Raw genomic sequence first — 16,493 nt, forward strand, 5'->3', positions numbered from 1 at the left:
TTAATATTAACATTTGATAGACATGCCTTGTCTGTTAAATGTGTAATCAAGAGATTTCACTTAATGTAATAAAATCACTAGAAGCAACATGTCATAAGTGTTGTAATGATGCTTACTCTGTAATATGGCAACACCCTGTTAAATAGAGAGATCTGATGACTATTATTGCAGAATGTCACTTTAAACACATCACTGTTGAAATGATTATTGTTTTGTTTCTGATATTTACATGGCAGGAAACTGTAAACCTGTTAGTACTTCCTAAAGTAAATGAATAAATAGTTAAAAAACAAAATGGGTCCCAAACCAAAAAGTAGACAGCTCAAAGCACGGGACACTTTTCTCCTTAATAAAGTTGAGGGGATAGACACTACAGTATATAATTATGTTTACTTTTCCGGTAAATGTTTATCTGAACATATGATCATGGCAGAGGTGGGCTTTAAGGAGTGGCTTTACAGATTTCCACAGGGAGATTTTTGCCATGTTTAGGAAGCAATGTGACAGAAAGTGCAAAGATCCTAGATATTGTTAGGGTTTTATATTGCTGCCCATCACCATTGTATCTGAGCACAATGGTGGCGTTAGGGGTTTGCATACTATGAAGTTGCTTTGGGCCCCAAATAGCTCAAGTGGGCCTTATTTAGTATTACTCCCAAAATACTGTTCATTTTATTTAACATGGACTTTTAAACAAATGTATTAGTTTGTGTTGTTTCAGTGTATGAATGCAATTAGTATTTTTAGGAAGGGTTAAGAGCCCTGCAACATATTCCTGCTTAGGGCTCCCAGTTAGCACCACCTCTGTCTAAGCACAGAGAAACAGGCAATCAAAGCTGGTATATTTGAATGACAAGAAAAAGTGTTAAGTGGGCATAAACCTGATCCTGTTTCTCCTTCTAGTTATTGTTTGTTATAGAACACAGGGCACCTACTTACCAATTATTTGTAAAATAACAATATTTAGTTAGTTATGTGTAGCCACAAACTGAAGAAACAAGAAGATTAAACATATTTTTAATTGTATTTGAGTAAGCATCAAACACAAAGTCTTTTCTTGCATAAAGGATGTGCTTTTGTGATCTACTGCCCTTTCTCCTTTAAACAAAAATGTGAAACACATTAAAGGGGGAAGAGGCTGTTTAAAAAAAATGCTTTTAAGAAAGAGGAGGATTTTGAATGTTGTGATATATTGATATAGAAAATCTGCATATTTAGTGAAAGTGAAACATTTAGCAGAGAAAGAAGATCCAGTAAACTGGGTCTGGTTGGGAGGAGTACAACTTTGACTCCTAAGATATACACAAGTTTCAGTTTGGCTTTATAGTGTTGTTCAGTAACCCAAATGAATGTATACTATAGCTGCCATAACCACATAATGTAATGTCACCTGTAAAATACAGATAAGAAACTCCCACTGTGTCTATATCAGGAGCATTTGCACTTTGCACTGTGTAGCTCCAGTCGAATTAGTCTTAGTAAACCAGTAGGGTTTTTTTGTTTGTTTTTTTTTTCCATTTTTTAATAATGCCTTGTTTTGCCAAATCTTATTTCTTCGCCCTCATTGTTCTTTTCATCTTTTTTTTTTTTTTAATCAAATCTTTGTGAAGTTCAAATATACATTTTGAAGGTGATGCTGGCTGCAGGGGACTTGTGGAAATCTAGAATGAGGAGCCAGGGGCTTCTTTCATGTGACTGTTTTGTTAGTCCTGTGAGAAGGTAGCAAAGTCAATCAAAAGATTAGTCATAGTATTTAAAAATAATTTAAAGATAGATTATTCCTCCCCATTGTTTATACAGAGCACTAGAACACTTAATACTGAATTTTGTCTCTTAACCAGTTTCCTCTCTCTCTGTTCCTCCCTCCCCCCCCCCCCCCCCATGCACATAGGTTTGTTGCCCTTGGGTGCTGAGCTGGTCTGTCTGTAGCTATGTAATGAAAAGATCTTTGAATTCTTTGCTATGAAAATGAATTGCCAAGTTTCATAATTGTATTTTGTCTCACAATATTTGGCATTTTCCTTAAACTTCTAGCTGCTAGACTCATGTTGTAATGTGAAACTCTCAGCTTTCAGTTTACAGAAAGCTAGTTTCTGTCCCTCTTTAGGGAAAAAAGCTTGAAAATGTGAAACCTGAAGGTTCAAAAACCAGAAAGCAAATAAAAGAAACCCTCAATTTATTGATTTTTAAATTTTATGACTTTTAACGCCACCTCATGATTTTTGGGGGGCTGGCTCAGGAATTTTGAATACTTGAGGGTGGCAATAATTAAATGGGCTGTGCAAAGAGGTGTATCAGGTAATGGATGGAGGTTTGGGGAATGATAGTAAAAATTTAGGCCTACTGCCCTAGGCCTTTAAATGTCACCTATGAAAGTGTGAATAGTCAGTATAGAAATAAAATAGATTCCTTTATCTTTTAAAAAAATAAAAATGAGGTGATGAAGCTTTTGCCAGATTCATATTTGCTGGAGATCATGAAAGCTCTGCAGTCTGCCCAGAGGTTGTCTAATCCGTCCCTAACTTTTTCTTTCTAGCACATTAAACTTTAGAAGACAAAGCAGGCATGTCTGGCTCATGAAACAGCACCCCCCCCCCAGCTCCCATTGGCTGGCAAAGTGCGGAGCTGGTGCTCAGGGCGGGGGCAACTCTTCAAGCCCTGTGTTTCCTCCCCCACACCGCCTAGAAACCGGACCTGCTAGCCGCTTCCGGGTCACAGCGCGGTGCCCCAGCCCAGGACAGGTAGGGTCTAGCCTGCCTTGGCTCCGCAGCACTGCTGACTGAACTTTTAACAGCCCAAAAACCGGACACCTGATCACCCTAGATTGAAGTTAAGGGAGAATTTTTTTTTATTGCTAATCAAGATGCCTTTGGGACATTTTAAGAAAATGTTACACTGGACTTAAGGAACATTATACTAAAAATAAGAGTGATATTTCTTTAATTAAAACAATATGGATATTGCTTAATGAATGCTTTCTTATCTGAATGCGTAGGCATTAAGGATTCAAGTTGTTGCATTTTATTAACTTGTGGGGATAGTTAAAGAGCTGGTTAAAACAGTGAGTCCATATCAGGCTGCTATAAAATACTTATGCAGACATTTCATTGCTCTTATAAATCTGACTAGTTAAAAAAATAAATACCAATGCTTGTTTTGTGCCGTTCTGAGCAATATTTCCATATAGTTCTTCTGCATTCAACCAGTTGCTGAAATAAGTTAAGCGCTGGTTAGGGCAAAGTGTTATTTGCAGGCCATTTTTATTTCCAAACTTTTTATCCAGCTACATATTTTTAAGGTTTCTGTCATCCTGAATGCAGACAGAGGTTATATATCACTTTGTGTAGATAGACTGATGATGAACTAATCCGAATACTGCTTTCAATCTATCAGGTTCAAACACACAATACATTTCAGAGTTATAAATGTATAAGCTATACTTCAGAAATTCAATATTTACTAATAAGTTCTTTTCAAATATTCTTCAATATCTAATGACTTAGAATGTAAACCATCTTAAATGTGTTTAATGGAGTCTACACTAGTTCTGCAGCCTAAAACTCTTAACTAAGTAGAATCAGGTTTCTGCTTTTCAGCTCACCAGAAAATATCATGCAATATTTTTTTCTCCATTTATTTTCTGTGAAAGACATTCTCTAACTACATTGCATGAGCATGCTTCTAATGCTCAATTTTGCACCAGTCTGTGTATTTCACATCTATAATGTGTACAGAACTTGAAAGGAAAGGCAGGTTGGCCTGGATACATTCCAAAAACAGTTGGAAATTGAACTGTTTGGGAATTCAAAATGAGCCACAATTCTGCAGACATTTAAGCACGTGCTTAACTTTAAGCATGTCAGTAGCCCCATTGATTTCAATGGGACTACTCATATACTTTAGTGTTTACAGGATTGGGGCATAAATCCAGATAAAAGACATGCTGTATTGTTTTGCTTTTCTTGGTGCAAAAATAAGTAGGCTTTATTCATCCACATAACTAACCCATATTTCTAAGTAAGTATACAAGAATTATAGGGCCCAATCATGCCTTGACTAACAGTAGACTGGCCTAATTTGCAAGCCAAGGCAGAATGTGCCCTCCTATATAGAAGTCTCAAGAATACACAAGATTCCTCAAAATAGTTAATAAATTTGTTCCTTCTTATGCCTTCCACAGTACTGGTGCCTTTGTATACGTTTTGGCTTATTAGAGTCATGTTTTTCGTTCATTTAATAATTTTTTTTCTGAAGATTCTCAACTTATTCAAAATAAATCTGTTTTTGACCATAACTTGTTTGAACTTGCAGTATAAATCAAAGTTGCTTTAAATGTTTAAATGTTTTAAAGTCTGTAACATTTTCCTTTGGTCTTGTACCATGGGTATATGAATAACTAACCTGCATACATTTGGGGGGGAAATAGTCACTTTATGCCAGCATTATGGTTTAGCAAGCTGGAATGGCACCTTATAGACTCTGTTGAATGTGTTGGGGCTTCTGTTTGTTTGTTTTTAATTTGTAAGTAGGTCCCTCCTAAACTCTACTGGAGGCTTTGGCTGCTTGAGACCCAGATTGTAATCACAGTAATTAGCACTGAATTTTCAAATCTTGATCTTGACCTTGCCAATGTGTACACAGCTGGATCAATGGCAGGAATTGAAAGAGCTCTGTAACCTGTTATGGGGACCAGCTTTCAGTAAACAGAGAAGTACAGTGTAGAAAAGAGTGGGAAAGTGTCAATATCTATACTCAGAGGTGTAAAAATATTGTTAACAGAATTTTTAAAGAGAAGTATTAGAAGACTGACCAGAGTAGAGAATTTATATCCTTTCTTCACAATGAACTAATTGGGGTTTTTTTGATAGCAGATACACAAAGGAAATACCTCCTCAAAACTCACTACTTTTGCAGAGTCAACAAACATGAACCATTTTCAGTGGAAATGCAACCATTTATATCTCCGTGTTTATTATAGATCAACATTCTATAAAGATAAAGATAGAACTTTATAGTGGATCTTTCTGTGCACACATTCTGTGACTGTTCAGCCTCTTAAGATTCCAGGGTTCTTGGGGTAGGAAGTCATGTTGTTGCCTTTGTGTTGTAGGGCTTTGAGCACAATATTGGTGTATAATAAATTCAAAATAATTCTTCTTTTATTGCTAAAAGTTTATATATTCATTTTTGAGGTAACTTGCATATAATCCTTTCTTTTTTAGATTAGTGACTGTTATCTTTAACTTTAAAAAACAAAAAATATTTTTAATTAATAAGTTGTAATTCCCTGTCACAAACTACTGAGATCAAACTTTATTATATCATGCAGCAATTTCTTCCTAGAAAATACTCTGATGTTTCCTTATAATGGTATAGATAAAATTACATATAGAGTGACATTAATAAAATATGGAGAAAGGCAGACATATTTTATATAAACAAACACTCTAAAAAGTTTAATTTTATTTTGTATATGATGAGAAATGAAGCCCAAATATTCCAGTCAAGTAAGTAAATTATTATTCTAATTGCATCTTCCTTTATTTAATACGTCTCCATGTGAATGTCAGTCTGTGACAAACAAATGCAGAGTTTTTGCATTGCAGTTCAATGATTCTGGTTTTATTAAGCAGCAGTTAGCGTCCTAAGGAGCCTAAAACTTCAGTAATGCTAAAGGTGAAAGGAATGAACAGTTCAACTCAGTGATACTTTATTGGCATGGTGAATTATTCAAAGATTGCCATACTTATAAAGAGAGTGAATGCTCAGGTATACATCAGAAGTGTGATTTTTATTTATTAATTTATTTAGCTGCTTTAAAATGGTCATCAGTCCAAACTGTTGAAGTATGGGGGAGCCTTGAATGTCCATGAACAACAGGGTCAATGTAGTTGAAAGAACATGAAGGGGTAAATAAAAGGTCATTTTTTAGGTTTGGGGCTGGTGGGAGGAGTAGGTTTGGTTAACTATTTAACCTATGATACCCTTTTATCATTTTATGGTTTAGGGGTCTATTATTTTAAGCCATTGTCAGTTAGCTTCTGGTTTGTGCTCAATCTTTTTTTCTTTCTCGGTAAGGTTCTGTTTTCTATTTACATGATTTATGTTGGATTTATTGAGAGAGAGAAACAAATTATAAGTAGCAACTAAAATCAAAATTCTGCACTAAAGTGACTTTCACTTAGCATTTTATTTTTATTACTAGTCCAATTTAAACACTAACCTGCCTTGTTCTCACATATTTCTACATGGCAACTTTTTTTTAACAGCAAGACTTTCCTTTCCTATTTTATTTACCTCTCTGTTTTTTTATATATACTGTGATGTGCGCTATCAGTTCTAGCAACTGCTTGCACAGATTTACTTGAAAGCCCCCTTTTCATTTCTCCTCACTACAGTTTTTCCAGTGGGTAACTGCTCTATAGAGTGACTCTGTCCAAACTGTTCTTTTGAGATCCAGAGGTGCTTGCTATGAGGGTTAGATTTCTAAACTAGGTAGTTGGGAGCTGGTTTTCCAGCCCACTGTAGTGTCCCCATCACTGTGCACACATCTCCCGTATAGTTATTGGTTTGGTAGAAATGTTTAAGCTTTATAGTTTAAACTTCTTAAAGCTTAAGGAGAGACTGGGCCTGATTCTGATCTTGCTTACCATGGTTTTACACCTGTATAACTCCATCTACTTGAGTGGAATTAATTTTAATTTACATCAATGTGAGATCAAATCATGCATATTTCAAAATCCTTTTTTTCTTATAAGGAAAGATTGTTTTTCCAAAGTTTTGAAACCACAAAATCTAGTCTCATTTAATTTTCCATAGCAAGTAGCTGTTGCCTTACATTCTGAGGGAGGAAAAAGTGTATTCTTTGTTTAAAAAAAAAAAAAACAGCAAGGAAATGCCCTTATCTGTTTAAGAACAAAGGAAGAAATCAAAATGTAAAGCTGTGTGTTTGATATGTTGATGCCCTTAGTTTTGATTTAAGCATAATTGGATCTCTGTTAGTGGCATTTGTTAAGTAGAATACCCTAGGAAAGTTCTGAAAGTATTTGGAAGTAAATATCACACATCTTGCCTTTTTAACATAATAACGTTTTAAAAAAACTTACTCTGAATTTCCTTACATTAGGACAAATGTGGATTTTAAGAAGTCCTATATTCTGTTTCCCATTAAAGAGAGCTTTAGGTGGTGGTGGTTTTTTTTTTTTTTTTTTTTTTGCATGTTCACTTTTAACAATTGCAGGAAATTTGTTTTTCTTTAAAACTTTACTCTTTTTCTTTCTCCTTTTCTTTTCTCTCTTCTTGATATTTTTATTTTCCTTTTATATGGAGAGTTGTAGATTTTGTCACTTCAAACGTTAACTGTTCCTCTTTTCTTTTGCTTTACAATACACACTAGGAGAGATTTATTTTTTGCATATTCCTCCCCTTCCTCTGTGAGATATTGTAGTTGGCCAAATTTAAAACACTACAGTATTTAGAATCCCTGCAGTGCTATTTTAAGTATTTGGACCTGGAAAGTGCCCCAAGCAATAACTACCTGAATTGCTTTTAATTACACAATATAGCTGCATCATTTTACTTCAGATTCTTTTTGATTGATGCTGTAAGGCAATTGTAACCATGGATGATGGGATTAAGTGCCTCTTGAAGTGACTTTAGCTTCTTGTGGGAACAAAGGGAAAGAAGAGAACACTTAGCCCCTTTTTGAGCAAGCAGCCTTTTTTCACTTGCTATATAAAGAAATACAATTAACAAACATTATCCCCAGAGGTAAATTGAAATGTACATGCAGACAAGAACTGCTCTTGACTGCAATTAGACATATATGATCCGAGGTATTCTGGCCATTCATTAGTGCTAATTGTTTGAGAAACAAGCCTGCAGAACAAATGATTAAAATGTTAGTACCATAACTGGGATTATTAGCATGTGTGATAAAATTCATGCTCTGCAGCTGTACCAATAAAACTCTTTGGAAAGTAGTTTTGATTAGACAAATACTTAGCTTGGCTCAGTTGTGAGCTGTTAGTGTTTGCACAAGGCACAACTGGTGTTTATAACAAACAATTTATATCTTCTTTTCCTAATTAGAAGGAATTACTATGCAAATTGCAGTGTTTTGTAATTTCATATCACTTTCCTTTGTCTGCATCTTTGGTAGATTTGCCAGCTAGTTCCTGATAATTAAACAAAGTAAAACTAGTAATAGAATATTTATTTGGGGGGGGGGAGGGGTTCATTGTTATTTTTATTCTGTATTTTAAAAAAAAAAAACAGAACGGGGAAAAATGTAAATGTTTGCTGCTTAGACTGCCTAGATTATACAAGTTTTTTTGATCTTGGGTCTCAGAATTTCTCTTAACTTGACCATCATGAATATATAGGATTGCATATAGCCAATGATCATGTCTCTAGGGTTCAGAAACATGCATTGAGGATTGCTGAATGTGACTCATTTTTTGTGAATTGTCCATCCAGGCCTGTAGATGTGCTCTTCTGAAACAGTATCCCAAATTTAGACCATCACTGGTGCCCAGGCTTACAGAACTAGAGTTTGCCATTTCAATCTGTCATTTGTTAGAGCAGGGGTCGGTAGCCTTTCAGAAGTGGTGTGCCGAGTCTTCATTTATCCACTCTGATTTAAGGTTTCGCGTGCCAGTAATACATTTTAAGGTTTTTAGAAGGTCTTTCTATAAGTCTATAATATATAACTAAGCTATTGTTGTATGTAAAATAAATAAGGTTTTTAAAATGTTTAAGAAGCTTCATTTATTAGTAAATTAAAATGCAGAGCCTCCCAGATCCGTGGCCAGGACCCGGGCAGTGTGAGTGCCACTGAAAATCAGCTCGCGTGCCGCCATCGGCACGTGTGCCATAGGTGGCCTATCCCTATGTTAGACACATTATAGCATAGCAGCCCTTCTGGAATTACTTAATCTAGAATAATAAACATGGGAAAAACTGGAAACAGAGTAAGGCCATGATCCTGAAAAGACTTATGCTCATGCTTAACTTTATGTACTATGAGTAGTGCTGTTGACGTTAATGAGACTACACACCGTGTGTAAAGTTAACTATGTATGGAAGCTTGTGTGTGATCAGCACCTGGAAACATACTGTAGTATTTAGCAGGGAGATTTTATATCTTCTTTTACACTAAGTGGGTATTCACCCACGAAAGCTTATGCTCCAATACATCTGTTAGTCTTAAAGGTTCCACGGGACTCTCTGTTGCTTTTTACAGATCCAGACTAACACGGCTACCCCTCTGATACTTGATACTAATTTCAGTGACATTCTACAATTTACAGTGGAAAGTGCAGCATCTTTCAATAAACAGAAAAGATTTGTTTCCCTTGTTCAGAAGAAAGAAATATTTTTGTTGAGGTGAAATTATGTAGAGCGAATATGGGTGCTTTTCACTTTCTATTTTTTTTAATATTTGCAGAAGAGATATGTATAGTGCTACAAATCTTAAGAAAACCTAGATACAATTCCAAAACCCCGTTAAATATAAACTATATGATGTAAATGAATACAGCATGCAGCAAAACAATTAAATGGCTAATACCTAATATTCTATTACTCATTTTTATATACTTAAAAGAAATAACAGTTTGTTAGCCAACTTCCTCTTGGAGTAGGGTTACCATTCGTCCGGATTTACCCGGACATGTCCTCCTTTTTGTGTTAAAAATAGCGTCCGGGGGGGAATTTGTAAATCACTAAAAATGTCCGGGATTTCCACCCCCATGCAGAACGAGGTGCGGCTGGGAAGGCTGCAGGAAATTCAGCTGCTTGCATGGGGCTCTGGCAGCCAGAGCCCTTCCCCCGCAGCTTGCCGGGCTGGACTCCGGAGCAGCTGTAGAGCTCCTCCTCCCCCCCCGCCCCGCATTCTGAGCTGGCCGGCCTGCCGGGCCGTTTGCATCGGGCCTCGGCAGCTCCTCCTCCCCTGCTGCCCAGCGCCCCGCTCCGGCAGCACTGTGCGGGGGCAGGAGCCAGCTTGTGTGTTGTGCTGGGGAGTGCAGCCACGTGTCCGGCTCCGCACAGAGCCCAACACCCTGTTCTGAGCGGCAGGGTAAGGGGGCCAGGGGGCAGGAGAAGGGGCAGGGAGATTTTGGAGGGGGCAGTCAAGAGGTGGGGTGGGGTGGTCGGGAGTTGGGGGGGGGCTTTTTTGGGGGGTGGAGAAGGTTTTGGGCAGTCAGGGTACAGGTAGAGGGTAGGGTCCTGGGGGGCCAGTTAGGATGGGGGGAGGGTCTCAGGAGGGGGCAGTCAGGGGACAAGAGGCAGGGAGGCTTAGGTAGGGGGTGGAGTCCTGGGGGGCAGTTAGGGGCAGGAGTCCCAGGAGGGGGCAGTCAGGGGACAAGGAACGGGGGGAGGGTTGGAGGTTCTGAGGGGGGCGGGAAGTGGGAGGGGCAGGGGTGGGGCCAGGGCAGGACGGGAGCGGGGCTCCTCCCGTCCTCTTTTTTGCTTGCTGAAATATGGTAACCCTATCTTGGAGTATGTTCATTTGTTTGGTTTAAGCTCAATCACACATAGTTTTACATAATTAAGAAAATATCTATCCATTCAAAGAGACACATGTTGAAGCAATTTTCTTGGTGCTAACAATAGGACTCAGATTTTATTATGATGAATATTATTATTATTTATTCATTTATTTATTCACTGTTACAGAGATTTATGTTAATTCAAAACACCAACAAAAATGGAGATAAGTGAGACAATGTTTGCTAATAGAACACCAAAATGTTAATATATGCAATGTGCTGGGCCTAATTCTTGCCATTGTCTCTTTTAAATAAATCTATAATGAAGGGTGTCCCATTAGTCCTCAAAATTTCACCGTCTTTTTAGCTAGCATAAAATGAACGTGTGATTACGCAGAAGAGGAATTTACTGGAGAGGAAAAATCCCAAACCTATGCACTGTACATAAAAAAAAATCATGTGTGAAAATGTTTATTGTAGTCATGCCTAAACATATTTGTAACAAGCTCTTATTTTACATTTTGCCATGTTATCTTTTTAAAAGAAAATAGGGAAAAGAATCTGTAATTATGCATGTCAAGTGAGACCATTTTCCTGCAACAGCTTTTAAAAGAATTTTTTTGATGATTTTGTGTTAGATTTACTAAGCCTAAACAACTTGACAAATTGACAGAATATCTGTAATTGTATGAGTTCTAAGAAACACATACAGAGCCAATGGGGTTCCAAGGTTGATGAGTTCAAGGGAAATTTCTAGTGGTCCCTGGTTAATATTATTCTCAGTCTTAAACCTATGAGGTGATGATATTTTAATGGATTAACTCCACTGCTTCTTTAGATTCAGATATTTGTTTAGTGGAGTCACACTGCCGAACTCTCTAAATGAAAGCTTACACTGGTAAGTGGTGATAGCTGACTCATGATTTCTAAATCTGATCTGAAGGTCATGACAGTTTTTCCTTTCAGAAGCTATATCATTGTGTGTTGGATTCAGAGAATTAATGCTGAATAACATAAACAATGTCTGCAGATGTAAAAGGGAGCTGGTTGGTCCTGTAGCTTTCAGTTTAATTACAGCTAGCAAGAAGTCTTATGTAACATGTTTGACAGGTGATGCATCTCATCTTGGTGTGCTCTGGGATTATGGTTTTATTCACATCTATCAAATTACTCTAGGTTAGAGTGGACAATTAGTAATAGTCATCAAGGATGCTTCAGAGGCTACTTGTCTGTACCATTAGAGTTAGCTATTAAGGGACTGAGTTCTTTGACTGCTTTGTGTCTTTGAGAGCTACAGGTGGAAGCCATCAGAGAAAGAGAATAGAAACTAATTGCTTTGTTGCCTCATATATGTTTAGTGAAGGACTGCCGACTTCTTCACTGACCTCTGTGTCACACTGAAAAACACTCTCTCCAATCTTCATTTAAAATAAACGTCTCTTCCCCCCTCCTGAATATAGTGCACAAAAGTGGGATTGAATTAAATTAACTACCAGCCACGCTAGTTGTCACCATTTCTATTATCATTAGCACTTCACCATAAGACAAGGAACGTTAGCTGTTAAACAAAAAAAATTGGCAGAGGAGAATGAATCTCAGTAGTATGCCGCCTAGGTCCCGAGTGTCAAGGTCCCCACTGCATCTTTCTTGAAGCTGTTGCAGTCATAGATGAAGAATATTTATTAATAAGGATAGCTCTGGCACTTCTAATAAATAATGCATAATTTTTATTTAACTGCAAAACTGCCCTGTTGATTAGGCCCAATTTAGTATTACCAGTCATATTACAAACAATAGAACAGCAGCAGTTTCTTCAATGCTACCAAAGTGGGTCCACCAAGGACAGTTACATAACTGGCAAGGGAAGTCTTGGTATAGTTGTAATTTTCAAGTAGGTCCATAGAGTTAAAACCTCAGCAGATCTTTCTTAATACTTTTTTTTATTAAATCTATTTTTAATTTTGAATATAACAACCTCAAGGTGAAGAAATAAGTCCTTGACAGGGACTTAGTTATTCATTGGAAGTATTGTCTGCCATTGTCGTAGTTGAAAATGATTGTATTCATTTTCAAGCATTTGGAAGGTTTGGTCATGTATAATTTGAAGCAAACTGTTTTGGCATACTAATGCTTTGGTGTGATCAGAAAGTAACAATGTGGAAGATATTAGGTTAATGGAAATATAAAAGTATATGTATCAATGACATTCATGAGTTAATTATGTATTCTGCATTAAATGTGGATGACTTCACATTATTCCTATGTGCTGTATATGTGTATGATAATGCATACTTGTTGGTAGAAATGGCATGCGTTAATTATGGAGGTCATCCCAAAGGCATGCCATTAGAGCAGGGAGGGATAGCTCAGTGGTTTGAGCATTGGCCTCCTAAACCCAGGGTTGTGAGTTCAATCCTTGAGGGGGCGATCTGGGGCAAAAATCTGTTAGGGACAGTACTTGGTCTTGCTGTGAAGGCAGGGGACTGGACTTGATGACCTTTGGTCCCTTCCAGTTCTATGAGATAGGTATATCTCCATATTAAAAAAAACTCTTTATTCCACATTGTTGTGTTCTGTATAGGCCACATATTTTACAACAGGGTTTCTCAAACTTTTTCAAAGCATGGACCGCATTTTGCTAGAGATCTAATATGTTTCCTGAATGACTCCCTCTCATTCATCTTTCCTTCGCTTCACAATTGCCTAACATCATTGTGGAAACTACAGCAATTGCTTACACAGAGGTGTAATAATTTTTATTCTGTTCTATTCAGGTTCTTATGCCATGCCCATCACTATGGTATCTGAGAATCATCTATTAGGTGACATGATGAGCATCTGTCACCTATGGTTTTCTCTTTCTGTCTCACTCTATTTAAATTTTTATTTTACTTTTATTTCATAAATTCATAGATTCCAAGGCCAGAAGTGGCCATTGTGATCATATACTCTATCTCCAGTATAACACAGGCCATAGAACTTCCCCAAAATAATTCCAAGAGCATATATTTTAGAAAAACATCCAATCTTGACTTCAAAATCATCAGCGATGGAGAATCCACCATGATCCTTTGTAATTGTTCCAGTGGTTAATTACTGTCACTATTTTTTCATCTGATACAGAACAGAAATATTCATTGATGTATGTATGGAATGCCATGCAGGAAAATATGTATCATATTTTAGCTGTATTTAAATAGTGTAACAGCTAGAAACCAGCAATGACAGGTGACATTATTTTTTGAGAGTCCTAATAGTAAGCATAAAGTTCCCCCTCCCCAAAATCTTATAATCAGAGCAAGACTAGAGAACTAATCTTCTTGCCTCATTATTCATAGTTTTTTCTTTAAAAGAAAGAGTAAAGTGCTTACCCACCTCCATTGTAAATTATTTCATCTTAATAAAGCCATAATTTATAAAAGGCAACAACACAAACCCAAATATTCCTCAAGCTTGCTAACACAAATCACATTGTAGATATAAGAAGTCAGATATGTAAAGTCAGCCACCTGCCTGCCTGGTCCCATTGGTAAAATGGAGCACTATTGAGGTGTTCCATCCAATGAGAAAGGCCCCAGCTCCAGAGATTTCCTCCCTTCTAATGAAAACAGGCACATTTTATACAAGCAGTACCATTTCAAAAAAATAAGATCTGTTTGAAGCAGAGTTTAAACAAATACATACATTAGCTCTTTGATAGAGAGAACTGGAATGTTTGTTCAGATGAGTAAAGCCCTGTTTACATAGGGTTGTTTAAACACAGTTTTTGTTAGCATTGTTTTCCTGACCAGTATGGACCTTTTGGGGGCTTTTTTGTCTGAGACAATTTTATTAAACCATGTTATAGAACAATTATGGATCTAGTCATGTTTTGGCTAATATAGTTGCAAGAAACACAAAACTCTGGTCCATGATGATCAGGAATTCTTGTTACACCACCTGCAGAGTGGGCAGCGGCTATTTATATTTATATACATAATATATACTTTTTTGCTTTCAGTCTCTCTAAAATTTATGTTTAAAGAGATAGTTGTGTGCTTATAGTTTAGTTTTTTTATTATAGGTGACTGGCAGCATTTCCAGTAATTAAGGTTGTCTAAAACTTTCCAGCATAAATCCCTGTTTTCACCCTGATTTTTTTTTTTTTCCATGCAGGTGTCCTCCTCGGGTTAATTAATTTGGAAAGTTTTAGCTAAAATGGTTCAGCCTGAGAACGTTAAGGGGAAAATATGTTGTTTTGCCCATGTTAAAAAATGTGTGCAACCATTTCATTGAGAAGCTCTAGTGCTTCCATGCTTTGAAGCAGGGACCTGAAATTTGGCAGAGGAGTCACTCCAGTGCAGTGGTTCTTAAACTATGGACAGGGCCTCCCAAGGAAGGTGTGGTAGGGTTACCATACGTCCGGATTTTCCCGGACATGTCCGGCTTTTGGGGGCTCAAATCCCCGTCCGGGGGGAAATCCCCAAAAGCCGGGCATGTCCGGGAAAATCGGGAGGGCTGGGTGGTGCTCGGCCGGGGCCGGCGGTGCGGGGCCGGTGCGGGGCCGGGGGCATGGGGCCGGGCCGGGAACCAGGGGCGCAGTGCCGGGCCGGGCGCGGGGCCGGACGGGGAGCCGGGGGCGCGGTGCCGGGCCGGGGTCCGGGCCGGCGGGGAGCCGGTCAGCCGGGCCGGCGGGGAGCCGGGGAGCCGGGCCGGTGGGCCCGCGGGGAGCCCGGGGGTGCGCCGGGCCGCCGGGGGCCGGCAGTGCTGGGCGGGCCGGGGCCGGCACCCCAGGGCCCGAGCCGACCCAGGCTGGAGCCGCCGGGGGGCCAGCCTGGGCCGCGCCTCCTCCCCCCGCCCCCCTTACCTGCTTCAGGCTTCCCGCGAATCAAATGTTCGCGGGAAGCAGGGGAGGGGGCGGAGACTTTGGGGAGGGGGCGGGGCTGGGGGCGGGGCCAGGGGCCGTGGAGTGTCCTCCATTTGGAGGCACAGAATATGGTAACCCTAAGGTGTGGGAACGTGTCAAGGTAGGTGTGAGCTGTATGGGTTTTGTTTTTTGTTTTTGTTTTTTTAAGAGCTCTGGCTGTCAGCCCCGGGTGGTTGGGGCTCGTGCAGAAGGGCTGTAAACACCCAGGAGGCGGGATAAGGGGGACAGAGCACCGCCACCTGGTCTCAGACTCTCTCCTCTTCTCCCTCCCTCCCTCCCCCCCATTCCTCACCGGGAGGCAGCCTTGGGCTCTCCTCTCTTTCCCCCTTCCCCGAAAAAAATCCCTCCCCTGAAGGCAGCAGAACTCTGGCTGTCAGCCCCAGGGTGTCAGCAGTAGTGCAGTAGTAATGTTGGCAAGGGGCACTAAGTCTATTGTGAAAAGTGATGATGAATATCACTTTTCGCATTGCCACCCTTTCTTCTGTGGTGCTGTTGGCACGGCACTGCCTTCAGAGCTCGGCACCCAGCCAGCAGCCACGGCTCTCCGCTCTGCCTTCAGAGTTGGATGGCGGTATATGTACTTGCGAAGGTGGGCGTAAACAATTACAGACACAAAGAAGTGGGGTCCGATCAAAGAAGTTTGAGAACCATTGCCCTAGTGTCATGGAAGTTCCTTGTGGTATGCCTGTGAAAATCCACTCAAGTTTGCCAAGTCTTAAGCCTCTGAAAATTGCAGCTTGCACACACTCAGTAGATGTTTGTTGAAGTCTAGCAATGTTGTACTCTGAAGATTCCATCTGCAGTGTGTGACAATGTGTGACAATGCTCCACACAGATCTTATGTGCTATCTGGACTGAGCATGCTTCATCCTGAGCTGCAGTGGCTGAGCAGGGATTTTCCTGCAGTTCCATCAGGGACCACAACTGGGAGCAGATAGACTGTCTCTATTTATTTATTGATTTGATTACCATTGTGCTCCCACTGCTCGCACCCAGGCAATATAGAGAAGAAGGAGGAATCAGCCTGATTTGTCGGAATAGGGGCAGGCTCAAGGGTGCATGCAGTGGGGGGTAGGAACGAGGAGAACCGGGACAGA

The 16,493-nt window shown here is 39.4% G+C and overlaps 1 protein-coding gene across 2 annotated transcripts in view; it reads left to right on the plus strand.

Moving 5' to 3' along the window:
• CLYBL (citramalyl-CoA lyase) overlaps positions 1-16,493 on the plus strand; it is a 239,805-nt gene that overhangs the window by 117,746 nt on the left and 105,566 nt on the right. The gene's annotated exons all lie outside the window — the stretch shown is intronic.

This window comes from Malaclemys terrapin, chromosome 1 (assembly GCF_027887155.1).
Source record: "Malaclemys terrapin pileata isolate rMalTer1 chromosome 1, rMalTer1.hap1, whole genome shotgun sequence".
Taxonomy (NCBI): domain Eukaryota; kingdom Metazoa; phylum Chordata; order Testudines; family Emydidae; genus Malaclemys; species Malaclemys terrapin.